Below are 15,561 nucleotides of genomic sequence, written 5' to 3'. Positions count from 1 at the left end.
ATGCTAATTTAGTATTTGCCAAATACTTAGTAAGCATTGTCTGTATTATTCGTATATTCGTAAGAAACTAGAAAAACGGGATTGACTTATATTCAAAATAAAGATAAACCCAGAAGTAGTTGAAATAGGTGTCAGAAGAACAATAAATAAAATCAATGAAATAAAAGTACAGGTACTTAGAAAAGATCGGTAAAATGGGAAAACTATCAAGAATGATCAAGTAAAAAGGGAGAAGACACATGTTATTAATACTTGGAATGAGAGAAGTGAAATCACTTCAGATTTAATAGACATGAAGATGATAATGAGAGAATAATATAAACAGCCCATGTCAATGAATTCAATGTCAATAAAACAACATATTTTTTGAAAGACAAAGCTGACAAAACTAACTAAAGAGTAAATTAGTCACCTGAAAATATCCAGTTAAATGATTAGCAAAACATTTGAACAAAAATACTTTATCCAAAAAGATATTCAAAAGGAGATTATGGACATGCAAATATTTTCAATAAAATAAATATTATCGATCATTAGGAAAATGTAAATTAAAATCACTATGAAATACTATGAGATAATTTAAAAAATATTTTAATATTTTAAAATTATGTACATTATATATATTTTATACATGTACATATTCACAAGTGTCTAAGCTCAGACTTTGGCATGCCTTCCTCCTTGCTGCCTGCCTATTGTGTCTTTGCTTCTTGCCTGCTGTTAGAAATCCTATTCCTGAACTCCATTAGCCTTTCTTTTAAGTGTTTTTTCATGTTTTGCTGACATCCTTATGCATATTGTCTAGATATTGCTTTACATCTAACTTTTAGTCACTAAAAGATGATTCAATTTCCCAATAACATGCTATCCATAGGGGATGTGGAGTTCTAGGTCTCAGAGACTTCTGAATTGACCAATTTCATTAACATTTGTCATCTCATGCCACAAGAAATAGCATATGCCTAATAAACTTATGGAAGAAGTCTCAAAAATGGATAAAAATAATGTTAAAATGGATCAAAAGGATGTCATTTTATTAGCTTTGTTGGGTTTCTCATCCTTAAGTTTGAGGGGAAAAAACAATAAAAATTACAAAAATATGGTAAATAGATCAGTTTTGGGGAAGTTTTACTATATTCAATGAAGAAAAAAATAATAAATCCCCAATTATGCAAATACACAGTGTAATTTTAAGAATTCATTTATTATTTCTTCAAATTTAAATTAAGGCAATGATGCCTGAAGGAAATTAATGAAATATAAATTCTCTATGGAAAGAGTGTCACCAAGAAGCAGAATTTTAGTCTGAATTTACTTTAGGCATTATTTTCTTAATTTAAACTTGGAATAATGAAGGATGATTTGTATCTAAGATTCTTGCTTTCACATGAGCATTTCAATAATTTTAAGAGACACCTGCAGAGTCAGCACAGTTTAGATATATACTATGGTATGCTGAAGGTTTGAATAACTCCATTTATTTAAATCTGTAAAGGGAAAGAAAATAGGCACAAGAATAGACTATACACAAATAATCTCTTGATAGCAAATGCTCTTGGTGGTTCATAATTGTCAGTTGAAACTGTCGTATATCCTTAAAATGGATACAAAGTTCATTAAATTTACAATCAAGAAATAGTTCTTATAAAATTCTACTCTTGGACAAGTTTAATCTTAAAGATCTTTGTAGCATAAAAGGGAAGATGGGGTCTGATTTTTTTAAAATATTAATCTTTAAATTAAATAATATGTGCTAACATCATCTGATCAACCTATCTGGAGACTATTATAAATAACTTTTAGAAACCTTATTAAGTTTACATTAAATAACATGTAAATTTCATGATAAACAGATTTTCCAATATGCACTATTTCCTCAAGAAGCAAGCGACTGAATTAGTTTAAAGATTTTTTGAGGTATTTTTAGAAAAAATAAAAACTTCAAAGAGTTGGGGATTAGGAAAAGGTAATAGTCAAAAGTAAATGAATCAGGATATTGGAAAACAGCATCATAATGTTCTTTATATTCTTAGAAAATTCATAAATATTGCAACACAAGTATAAACATAAATATTCCTCTCTTAATCTCTCCTCTTTGAAACACTGATGTGTGAATTAAAGATGTCCATCAGAAGTGAATTTTCATGCTATGAAAGTATCAGAGAGAGTATTCTTATAGATATTAATCATGAAGGTATAAGATGAAGCCTTCTCTCTGAGAAATTAAATATGGGTAGTTAAGATTTCATTTGATACTCAATTGCCCTGAAATCCTAAATCACCAAAGCAACCGGAGGATGTAAGTATAGAAAACAAAAATCAGTAGAATGTTCCAGGGACACAAATGGTAGGTAATTGCTATTTGTTGAACTGACCTTACCTGTAAGGAAATGACCAGTAGTGTCAATGTTTCCTGGTTGTCAAAGGGAATGTGCACTGAGTGAAGGAAGCATGGATCACTTTTAGCAGAGCCATTCAATACATTGGTGAAGACTGAAGCCAAGAAGAAATGGTTTTTAAAGTTAATGGATATATGGGTAAGTCCAGCTGACAAACCTCAATGACTCAAACAACAAACAAACAAAGAAAAAAGTTCTAAGTAGAAAAGTACTTGGTGGATGAATAGAAAAACATGCAAAAGAAAAACAAAATAATTAATGAAATCAGAAGAAATAAAATGTGCACTTCTTGAAAAAGTGAGGGAAAATCCTTCCTGTGAGAATAAAAATGCAAAGAAATTTCAAAGTAGAAAGGAAAAAATTGGGAGAACTCACATGAATTCCCTGATTTCTTCAAATTAATAAGAAGGTTGTTATTTGCATAGAGATAAGGGTCAGACTTTTGAAAAGTGGAAAATGAGTTAAATAAGTTCTGGAAAATGTAATGGATAATCCATTAAAAATAAAGGCAGAATTGACTGAACTGTACATTAAGCATTGCTGATTTTGGTTTTACTTCAACACATTTAGTGCTGAATTTTTTTTTTGTTTTAGTTAGTCCTTGACTCAATTGCCATCTAGTCATCCATTTTACATGTTAATGAATGTTGATCATATTAGTATTGATATCAATATATTCAACTTACACTTATTGAACTACCTCAAGAGACTTACAACTATACTTTGAAAAATATACAGATCTTAATACTGAAATTAGGTTAGAAATATGACGCACTATCTCTGTTCAACCTTTAATGTATCAAAGTACTATTCAATTGAGTAGTACTTAAAGTCTTGTGATTTAAATAGTATAGGTGAAATCTTGATGTAGTAATTTAATAAGATAAAGCCAAGGTCAGCCTTGGTCAATTTTTGAAGAAAGATATGAAAGACCTGCAATTTCTCTAATGAAAATAAAATCACCTCAGAAAATATCTTATGTGGCTGAATGCTACACTAGTGTAGTGTTAAGCAAAAGGTAAAAAAAAAAAAAAAAAAGTCAAGAAAACTGACTTTATAAAGCACAAAAATCTTTTTAAGGAGGCATTGTAGTGTAGCAACTCTAATGTATTAGAATGAAACTTAAAAGTGCTTATAAAATGGGAGCATGATCTAAGCAGAATACCATGGAGGGTTAATGGGGTTTGCAGTCATCTATAGTAAAAGCTAAGATCCTACCAAGGAGAAGGTTTAGCAGTGGTACATGGACGATCACAGAGCCTGTGATCCACATATTCAGAGCACAACTGCCTCAGAATAGGTAATTTGCTTCTTTAGTCTCAGACAGAGTTAGCCAATGGACTGTTTTATTCAGAAGGTTTAAAAATACTGTTAAAGCACATAGCTGGAGTATTCATGGAAGTTTTGTTGTTGTTGTTTTACCACATACTCATAATTTCATCCAATAACATTTTTGAAAACATAACCAATAAAATTAAGAGTTTTTATTCCCTCTCTCTCACTCAGTATGCTACTTTTATCTGCTTTGAGTTTGGAGCAATGAGGCACTGTAAAACTAAGGGAGTAGAAAATGTATTTATTGACCACTACTACTATAAGCTGATTTCCGTGCTTCTTGGGCTGGCTAGTATTTAAAAGCTAAACTTTATTTCTCATGTGTGCTATTACCTGTTTTTTGAAAACACCCTATCACTGGTCATTTCTCACTTGTAGTTTTGTTTTTGAATGTGGAAAGACAATTTCTCCACTAGATCACTTACAATTGCTTCCTCTAGCATCCAGTGTCTCTTTACTGAATGCATCTCGAAACTCCTGGCAGCTCTGTCTTGAGTTCTTCAGTACTCCTTATGTGATCCACAGGAAAAACAGTATTTCCTTCTTTCCCTTTTCTCTTGCTATCCCATCTTCCCCACCACTAAAACAAAGAAACAAACAAACAAAACTTTGAAAACATTGGCAGTCTCCAATTCAACAACCTCTCTTTATCATTAGTCATTGGCCAGACACAATTCCCAATCCTTTAGATTTCACAAACATAAATCTGAAGCTCCAAGATATAAATCAGTTTCTCTGAGTGCTGCATTACAGTATCTTTCCAAGGCTTGAGCCAAAAGTAAAAGCACACCTTATCATAGGGAAAAAAGGCAAGGAGAGTCAGAGAATACCAAAGCTTTCCCTAAAAATCTAAGTTACACACAGACTACATATTAGGTCATGATGAAGAAGGACCCGGTTGGGACTACTATAGTAGAGGCCTTACAGTGCCCCTGGCTTCGTTGTCCTATAGCTTAACAATAGATTGTCCCCAGCAGCTTGACCCAGAGTTTGGAATGTCCTCTGCCATAGAGAGTTGCCCTAAAATTTACAATTAATGCCCTTATGCTCACCGATCACAATCCTTCTGGTCTAGCATTCTTTCCAGACTACGCTCACCTTCGTTCCTGGGTTGCTAACGCCACGGGGGACCATCTTGCCAGAGGAACGGCTTCATGAAGTATAACAAACACTCCACACACACAACTTGTCACGTAGCTCCTGGAATAATGCCCAGATTTTCCTTTAAATACCGTAAGCCAGACTGAGAAGGGAAGAAAGTTTTTGAGTGTGTTAACCTGCTGCCTTCTCAGATCACTGGTGCTCTGAAAATAAATGCTAGTTCTAAATATCCGAACTCCTGTGTTAGTCTCTTGGCTGAGAAGCACAGGCAGCACGAGCTGTAAATTCAGTTGCCCTCCGGTTACAATAATGTTATATTAGATAATAATATTATAAAGTAATAATAATGTATCAATTGAAATAAAAAGTTAAAAATAAACTGAAAAGAATTGGCTACAAGAAAATATAAGAACAATGTAATATCAAATAATAAGTGATTAAATGACAATTTCATGTTAAATTTACTATTCATTACAATTTTTCAACCACCTAAAAAAAATGTACTTAGAACCCAGAAATATTTGCCATATATGTTCTTGGGCTTCAACTAAAACTATTTCAATTTCAATAAAATGTACAAAGATGCAACTATTTGGTGTATTTAAACAATATTTATTTTCCTACATTTTTATAACATTTAAGTATATGAGAATTGATAAAGTAACTGGTTCTGCTGAATAAAGAAACAGCCATAGAAAATAAATATTGCTTAAATCCTTGTTTTTGTTTTTGTTTTTTGAAATAGCACGTATATTTTAAAGTTAGTATCAATTAGGAAAATTTCATTCAAACATTTTTTAAACAGTATTGCTGAGTTTAATTCTTTTTAAATATTCAGGCAATATTTTTGTTCACTCTACTTCTGATTGAATAATTTCTGTTAATCTTTTGAAGTTAACTCTTTTCTTGACATTTCCATCCTGCTTTAGAGCTCATACAGTGTGTTTCTTATTTTTGATATTGTAATTTTCTGTTCTAAAATATCCATTTTGTTGTTTTTATATTTTCCAATTATCTGCTATAATTTTCAGTCTTTACATTATTGTCACCAAATATTCCTTTCATGTTTGAGCACAGTTATAATACAGTCTTTAAAATTCTTGTCTGCTAAGTTTAACATCTGTGTTATTTTCGAGTTGGTCTCTATTGAATGTGTTTTCTCTTAAGAATAGGGCATATTTTCATAGCATTTCATAATGCTGAAGAAATTTTTTTATTGTACCAATGTTACCAACAGAGACTCTGGATTCTATTTATTATATTCCTGTTAAGCATGTTAATGTGTTTTTTTTTTCTGTCTTTGTTTTAGCAAGCAATTTGTATAATTGGATTCAAACTGCAAACCTTGTCTTTTGGGCAGCAGCTCAAATTGTGGTTCAGTTTTTGTGTCCTTAGCTAGGCTGCTTTGAATTGTCCAGATATGTTTATTCTGTTTGTCATCCGGAGACTTGAGCAGAATTTCTACTGAGAACTTGAAGTTTCCTCTTTCTGATTCTCTTTCCTCTTGGATTCTTCCCTCAATATATACTTTTTTAAAAATCAGTTTTAGCTACTCTAGGCAGTGTCAGTTGTGACTTTCCCTCAAAATGGATTACTCACCCTATGTTATTGTATTCTTCCAATGGTTTGATTTCTAATAGAATACACCTCTTTCTATTTACTTTCTGGGGCCTTCAAATGACTTTTTTTTTTTTTTTAAATCAGAGTTTATAATTATTATCTGAGGTTCAAAATGTAGACACTTATGTGGTGGACATACTAGAAGCTATGTTCACAGTATATTTTTATAAAATATAATTATTTTAGAGGATTTATTATTCCTATGCCTACACAATGATTATGAAGGTAATACTCTGATAATAAAATCAAGTATACTCAACTGATTTTGGAAACGTTCACTTCCTGATATATTCTAGCATTATTGAGATAGTGATTCTGGCTTCTGAAACTTTGTTCATATAATAATAATAAATTTTAAGTACTCTAAGTCCTTTAGGACAAATTATATCACTTACAACACTGCCAAATTAGTCCCCTTTTCAATACTATGAATATACATATTCCACAATAGTGTTATACAGTACTATATTAACAAAAAGAGATAAGTAAATTTAGGTGTTTTCTTCATATGTTAATATCTTTGTACTTTGAGCTTTAATACCCTTTAGTAAGCAGCCCTAACCAATGAATCCTAACATTGGTAGATTGTCCAAGTACTGCTCAAATACTTTTAGAAGCCATGAATCAAAGCTGAAGACGAAATCTTGGTTATGAGAATTTAGGATAGTAAATAAGTAGAAATTGACATATTGTTATCTAAGTCTTTCTAAAACTTAGAGATATCTTAAAGATATTGTACAGTCAAGGGGAATGCAGATGTCTATGAGGAAAGTGTTAACCTTGTTAAACAGCACAAAACACCCTATGAATAAAGCAAAGGCCACCTCTGAAGATAATGTAAAGGAAGGGGATTATAAGCCCCAACCATAAAGATGAGTTTGGCCATCAACTTCAAGTTCTTTTAGTGAGGGTTTGGTGAATCCCAATCGGTATCACCTTTTAAACAATCCCAAGACTTAGTAAATAAAAACACTGTCAATATAATAAGATAAAATATAATACGATTGTTAACAGCAAGCAAAAATATAATAGTCACTCCAGTATCGAGGCCTTGAAAAGTGTAATAATCCAGTGTTAATCTGGGGACAATAATGGCAAATACTCCATTATAATTAATGTTTTTTCTTTTTTTTTTTGTTTTTTGTTTTTAAACCTACATTTTCTGGAGTGGTTATTTTCACTACCCCTTTAAATAATGGTTTCAGCTTTGATTTGTGACTTAAAAAGACCATCTGAGGAATATTACTATATTTCTTAAAATATATCAATATAAAGTGATTTTGACCAATAATAGAAATAATTTTAAATAAATATGATAGATCAATAAATATTAGGGTTATTTGAACTATAGTAATAAACTAAAACCATGATATAATTATTTTTGAAACCTGGGTTTCTAAAAATTATCTAATCAATGCTCACTTATTGTGAGCATAATTTCACAATGAGCAATACAACATATCTGGGAAAGCTCCTAAAGCATACTGTACCACTCCCAAGGAAGCAAGGTGTTCTGTTAAATTTGAGAGATAGCATGACAGACATTTCAGATTATATTCAGACCAGATATATATGTCAAAATAAATCAAGATTTATTATTCTTTTAAACTGTATGATTCTAAGTAACTTAATGAAGTCCGACATTGGGAACAGCAAGCTTTTTCTCCAGAAATCCTCCTAACATTTCCATTCCCCAAATAATTGCTTTCTTTGCAATTCAAACTAATAGAACTATAACAATTTCTATCACTGAGTAATTAGAAAGGTGACAGGCTTGAAAGAAACTAGTCTTGGATTTTAAAACTAATAGCTCCACTGTAAAATAAATTTAATGTTAGAAATAATTATAAAGGGAGAAGGAGTACACATATATGTCATAGTTTTACAACTTAATTTAATATTTTTATTAATATCTTTAATGACAGTCATTTAATAAGATAAATAAAAGGATTTAAAAATAAATAAAAACATATCTTTAATGTCGTTGTGCCTTGTTTCTTTACCGAGGCAATTGAGAGTAGTATTTTTTTAAATGCTACTCACCTGTAAAACTTTATTCATTCTTTTTAAAATCTTTATTTCTTTAAGGTAGTATTATTCTATAACCAAATCATTCTCTATATAATCAGATCTACACCAAAGTGTCCATTTTATTTGAAACATACACATGCATTCACAGTAAGAGATCAATGCTTAATGATAAAGATGAAATTTTTGCTGACATGATATTTTTGTAGGATGAAAAAATTGAGTCAGGCAGGACTATATGCTAAATTTGATCTTGTAACTAAAATGCATCTGAAAACCTCATGTTAGAATGTCACAGATTTTTTTTTTATAATTATTTGTTCTACTAGAACTTGTTCTCCCTTTTTGTTTAATAACAAATTCTACTCAAATATGGACTCAACTTTCAAATAAAGTTAACATATTCCTTTAGAAAAGTTTATCTTACAGACCTTGAAGAATAAAGAGTCCTTTTTCAAATCTGCTTCCTGAAGTTAAGCCTCCTAATCTTTTTATGACTTTGCATAGATGTCTGGAGTAGAGTCTTTCTTATATGATAATCATGGTTTGAAAAAACCACAATGACAAATTTAAGTCTCCAAGTATGTAGAAAACAAGAGCCTTTCATAATAACAAGGTCTTTTCTACCTCAAAGTATATATAGTTCTGTACTTTTTGGTAAAGTTAGGAACTGTATTAGTCTGTCACAGTTTTTTAGTGGGATTTATATTAATCTTTCCCCCTGCTATACAACTTAAGAGAAAACAGAGTGTAAGAAATAATTTTTGGTAATCTGAGAAGGGATATTGTGCAAGAGATCATCTTATAATTCAAAATGAAAATGCAACCAAACTATCTCATTTGGAAATTTTAAAAAAATTTTGTTGTTTAATCATTAAGGTACATATCACTGAATATGCTTCCACTCATTATTTACTGTGTTAGGAATATTCTGCAGCAAAGAATTAACTTGACCAAAGAAGTTAAGCCTTTGCCTTTGGTTTCTAGAAGGTAATTTCAAAGCCCTTGGAATATTCTCCTGGATAAAAATATCTTTGTTTATCTGGGGGCCTCTGGCCATGTCTGGTAATCTATGTTAACCCAGTGTCATCTGGACCTCTACAAGGGTTAGAGACTAAGGTCAGCCATGTCGGCTGTCAACCACATCTATTTGATCGAGACCCAATAAAAATTCAGTACACCAAGGCACAGATGAGTTTTCCTGCCTGGCAATATCTACACATATTGTCACACATCAGTGCTGGGAGAAATAGGTGCGGTCTGCATTACTCACTGGGAAAGAAAACTGGGAGCCCTGCACTTTGATGTCTCTGGACTCTGCCCTATGGGTGCTTTCCTCTGTTGATTTTAATCTGTGTTTTTTCACTATCATAAGCCCTAACAATGAGTAAAACAGATTCTCTGAGTTCTATTAGGTTTTCTAGCAAATTATTGAACCTAAGTATGATCTTGGAAACCCTAAAACTTGCAATTAGTGTCAGAAGTGAGGATGGTCTTGAAATTCCCAAACTTTGTACCATCAGAGGTCACCTGATCAAATCATAAATTAAATGCATTTGCTGAGAACAATTATTTCCTTACCTCTTTTATTTATTTATTTTTTTTTTTTGCGGCGGCAGGGTTTAGAGGGAAGGAATAAAGCTGGTTAACTTCTATCAATCACTATTTTTTCATCTGTGTAATGTGAATAAAAATATCTATCACATAAAATATCTGTGTCAATTAAGATTTTATAAATATGTAAATGTCCTATCAAATAAGTCTGGCATGTGATACAGACTCAGTAAATGCTAGAATCTAGCTCTCCTTTTTGATTGAAATAATATATACCATAATAATTTATTGAACTTCATAATCGATTCACTTTAATTTGTACAAAAGTATTATTTTTCTTTTTCTAGTATGATGTAGTTGTATTCATTTTACCTAAATTATTTTCTAAAATTGAAGTTGAAAATTAATATGTGTATGTGTGTATATACTAAATTTTATAGAAATACAGCTAAAACAGTTTGGTTGTTATGATATTCTATGTCCATGACTTTGTGGTGAGTCTGTGTATCTACATAACAACATTCTGTTAGTTTTCCTTTTGAAAGGCTTTGAAGTTATATAAAGAAAAAATATATATGACTTTATGCAGTGCTGAAACCTGCCATGATTGTGCTGGGAGTTATTTACAGAAGATCTATTTCTTCTGTTGGGAATACACAGCACAAGTTTTTCTTATTGTTCTGGACATCTCACACACTAAACCATTCGTTTTCTCTAAGGACAGAAGAAAATAGCACAATTTGTTCTCAAAGACTACTAGCTGCTTCTGAAATGTGAGGAAGCTCATGGTAAATGGGCAGAATGTTAGACATAAATAAGAAAAATGGGGCAGCAGAAGTAAATCTTTTATGATGCCTTCTCTCATTCATTTATATGGAAGCAGTCTTTTGCCACAGCTACAGGTGACAAGAAAAAAACAGAGATTGCTAGTTTGAAATATTCTTTCGAAAATAACTTTAGCATCAAAGTAATTTCATCATTGGCTTCAAAAAGCACTTATATAAACTTTTTTAAAAAGTACAAACTAAAGATTGATTTACAGGAAATTGATTTATTTACTTGCAATTTTGGAAATGTTATTTTATTATTATTGAATTTAATTCCTATGATGTTCTTGTTTTTTTTTGCAATAAATATTATATAAATCAGACATTAGAGATGAAGGAAAGAAATATTGGAATTTCTGAAAATGTAAAAATAGGTTTCTCCAGCTGAGTATAACCACTTATAAACTGTAGTTTTAAAACTTGCTAGACAACAAATAGTTTTATCATTATCTTCCTAGGAAATATTTTCTTCTCACTCAAAATAATTCAAAAAAAGATAAATTGTCTTTCTACCTGCTGAATAATCAAACAACAAGATGAACAACAACCACAACAATATGAGATAGAGGAGTAGAATTAGTATAGGCCCATACTTACTTAAGCTAAAGAAATTGTGGCAAATTATATTTTCCAAACATGGCTACACCCATATATATTTCTTCTATCATGCTCTTATAATGTGAAGACTAATTTCTATCCCATTGAATATGGGTTAGTCCTAGTAAACTTGCTTATATTAAATAGAATACAGCAAAAGTGACACATTATGACTTCTGAGAATAGGCCATAAAAGACAATACAGCTTCCATATGGTTATCTATCTTTCGTGAGGCTCACTCTTGGACCTTAGCTGCCATGATGTAAAGAAGTCATACTGAGATTTCTGGTGGCAGCTCCACCTGGTTAATAGTTTTAAGTACCAAACACTTGAGTGATTTCAGCCTCCAGTGTCTGAGCATCTGATGCCAAGTGGGACAGAAATAAGTTGTCCCCAATGAGACCAGTTCAAACTACAAATTCTTGAGCAAAACAAATGCTATCATTGTTTTAAGCCAGTAAATTTTGGATTTTTTTTTAAAAAAAAATCCAGCAATAGATAACAGGAACACTAAATTTGAGGCAAAAAGTTTTGAGACAAGCTAGTCTTATATGTTGCTCAAATAGTAAAGACGATATAGCCAAGGTGGAATTACTGAAGATTATGATGGTCTCTGCTCACCTTTAGTCGCAACTTTTGTGCATATTTGGGCATAACCAATATTATGTCTACAAAGCCCCAGGTAAGCAAACGACATATACACAAGTAACTGAAGATAAAATAGTCATAGATTAATAATTATTAGGTAACTAGTATTTTAAAATAAATATAGCATAATCCTAATATCTATAAATACCTAAAATGGTATAACAAAGTTTTATTCTTTTTTGTTGACTTGAAGATTACTTTATTTTAATAATTTGCTTGAATGAAGTAACACATTTAACTGCTTTGTGTTCTTGAGAATGTGGAAGATACTGTTTTTATTTTTCAACATTATCATAGTATTGTTCTAGAGTGCAGACCAGACCTGCTGCAGAAATAATTTTGAACATTTTAATATTTCATCTAGTTTACACAAATCAAGTGAACTCTAAAAGTATGATATATATATAATATAATATGACAACTTTTCTTCAAGTGTTTTTTTAATATTTATACTCAAATAAAAAGAATTATGTATTTTATTGAAGAAGGTAAACTTAATTGTGCCTTTATATGATTATGATGAATCCCTTACATAAAATTGAGAGACATATCTGTAAATAGTGAAAAAAGCATGCTCTAAATAAATAGAGATAAATCTTTTCCTCTTACCCATTTGTCCACAGGCTATCATCTTTCTTGTCACCACTTTTTGGTTCATTTCCTCTTTTTGTGATCTTAATAGAATACAGTTGAACAGCAGGGACTTTTACCAATCTTATTCTAATGAGGAATGAAGAGAGAGAATCTGTCTGGTACCTTGAACATGCATATTAAATATTGTACAAAGTTAATATTTCTCAGGCAGGGAGCCTCAAAAGGGCCTAGGCCAACTTAGGGCAGAGAACCAACAGAAAACTTACTTCGCTGCTCAGTATACAGCATGTTGTCAGCAATGAGATGGGGATGCTTATGGGTCAAGGTATAAAATCTAAAGGAGTGTCATTTTTTCCTTTCCAATTTAAGAAGTCTTATTTTGTAAACCATTCTGGTTATAAATAAAATTTTTAATTACTTATATTACATTTCAAGCATAATAAACAAATACAGAAGATTTTTGCTTCTACAGTTTTTTAAGTTCCCTTGCCAAAAATCCTAACACACTAATAATATCGCTAGCCTCAAATTTTGATAAGACATCTCAATGAACTCAAAATAATTTATTTCCCCCTTAAATATCTTCAGCTATGCCTGAAAAATAAATGAAAATTATTATTGTTACTCTTATTTCAAAGATGGAAAAGGAAATAAAGAATTAAAATGAATTCCTGGAGGGCACATTATGATATAGCAGTAAAACATAGAGATTTGTTAAGAAAGTGTGTATTAATGGCTTATTAAGAATAAATTGCTCATTTTCAATCCTAACTCCTATACTTTCTCTTTCTCTTTTCCTCCCTTCCATCCATGGATTTTAAATAAACACCTGCTATGTGTCAACATTTAGACTCTGGGAATATCAAAATTGTTTATCTATGATCTACACTTGTATTTTAGAAAAAAGAAATTAATCACACAGTAAATTAAGTGTTATATTAACAGGTATGAATAAACCACTGTGGAAGCATGTAGGAAGGACTAACTCTACAAGGGCCTGGAAGAAGAGTTAAGAAGCAGAGAATCAGGGAAGAGTAGATAGAAGTCATGAATAGAAAGCAAGTTGATTCTCATTACTTGCTGATTCCATATTTGCAAATTCACCTATTTAGTAAAATTTATTCTCCAGATCAATATTCATGATGATTTTGTGTTCATTTAAGTACAGGTACAGAATGATAAAAAAAAGAAAATTAATACAAGACATTCATATTCTCAGCGAAGGTCAAACAAGGTGATACTTACCTTTTTATTTCAGCTCTCATACTATAAACAAGTTTTTCTTTTCATGGTCTACTTAGAGCCATATTGTCCACATTTTTGTGCTTTTTGGTGATATCACTGTTTAAAATGACCCCCAAGCATAGTGCTGAAATGCTTTCTAGTGTACCTGAATGCAAGAAGGCTTGATGTACTTTTGGGAGAAAATATGTAAGTTAGATAAGCAACACTGAGGCATGAGTTACAGTCCTGTTGGTTCCAAGTATATTAAATAATGTATCTTTAAACAGAAACACACATCAAACAAAGTTATGTATTGATCAGTTGACAACAATGTTTCAGCCAGAGGCTCAACCCTGCATTTCTCCTAGGAGCAGTGGTTCTGTATTCACTAATTTGGTGTTGGCAGAGACATTATAGAACATAAGAATCAGCAGTTTGTGGAATTCCAGACAGTAGATAGAGAAGAAAAGGAAGACATTCCCAGTAAAGAGAATGATTTCTACAAATCCACTAAGTGTGAGAGAGTGATTTGTATTCAGGGAAACACAGAATACCATTTCTGCAGTTATTTTCTGCAGGAGCCCTCCCTTAGTCTTGGTCAGTTGTATCTCTTACATGGACTCCATAATTACTCTGTATTATAGTCAGTTATTTCTTTGTAGCATGCCACATTTTATTTGATATGACCCTCTTATTATGGAGCCAATAAATTAGACAAGGAATCAACATCCCAAGCAAAGACAGCCATTTATGGGGTCAACATAGAGAGATAAATGCTCCATTTTCCATACTAACTAATTGGCCCAATCAAATCTTCGTCTCTTGGGAAAATTGAATATGAGATACTCAGAGAAGGAAGGATAAAAAATAAGTACAAAATAAGAGAATCTGGAAATAGAGAAAAGAAAAATCATAATAAGAAAGTCAAAGAAGTAGGGAATAGGATTCTCATTTCTTAGAGGACAATAAAATGTCAAATCACCAGAGCTGATATTGGATCACTAGGATTTCTCTTTTATCTACTTGTTTCCGGTTTCCAGAAGGCTCAACTGGTATGTTGAGATAGCTTTGTACATTACACATGTACACACACGAAGACATACACACATATATTTGTTTTTGCTGTTATAAAAAAAACCAAAAACCTTAAATCAATGATCAATTACTTCTCATTCTTAGATATATTGGTTTAGCTAGGATCAACTATAGCTGCTGGCCAACTTCAAATATTTTCCCAGTGCCTCTAATTCCAGAATCCAACCTGAATACTCACTGGCTATCTGGGCCATGATTTTCTCAGATGGATGGAAGGAGCCCAAGAAGTCAAGCTGAAATACAAAGTATGTATAATAATTAGCATTCCTAAAAGCCAATGTTTCAGAATGTTCAATTTGTAGGAAAAATATCTGACTGTATTATATAGTCTCTTAGGAACTAAAAATGTAATTTTAAACATATGAAAAAGCAGCAAACATTATATATAAATCAACTTAATAATTGAATATATATTTATATACAAATACTATTAAAATTTATCATCAAGAATTTTTAAAAGTATAAAAAACTAAGAATTGATCTACCATATGACCCAGCAGTTTCTCTACTGAGCATTTACCCCAAATACTTGAAAACA

At 31.5% G+C, this 15,561-nt stretch overlaps 1 long non-coding RNA gene across 1 annotated transcript; it reads right to left on the bottom strand.

Moving 5' to 3' along the window:
* Positions 1-3,716: 3,716 nt before the first annotated feature.
* On the bottom strand, positions 3,717-15,259 carry LOC111732658. Its single transcript, XR_002777647.1, has 4 exons — positions 15,202-15,259; positions 12,720-12,830; positions 4,833-4,977; positions 3,717-4,314 (listed from the first exon to the last, which is right to left on the bottom strand). It is a non-coding gene; the product is annotated as an uncharacterized LOC111732658 (long non-coding RNA).
* Positions 15,260-15,561: the final 302 nt, after the last annotated feature.

Source organism: Pteropus vampyrus, unplaced genomic scaffold, assembly GCF_000151845.1.
Source record: "Pteropus vampyrus isolate Shadow unplaced genomic scaffold, Pvam_2.0 Scaffold12, whole genome shotgun sequence".
Taxonomy (NCBI): Eukaryota; Metazoa; Chordata; class Mammalia; order Chiroptera; family Pteropodidae; genus Pteropus; species Pteropus vampyrus.
This window is presented reverse-complemented; position numbering and strand designations above follow the sequence as displayed.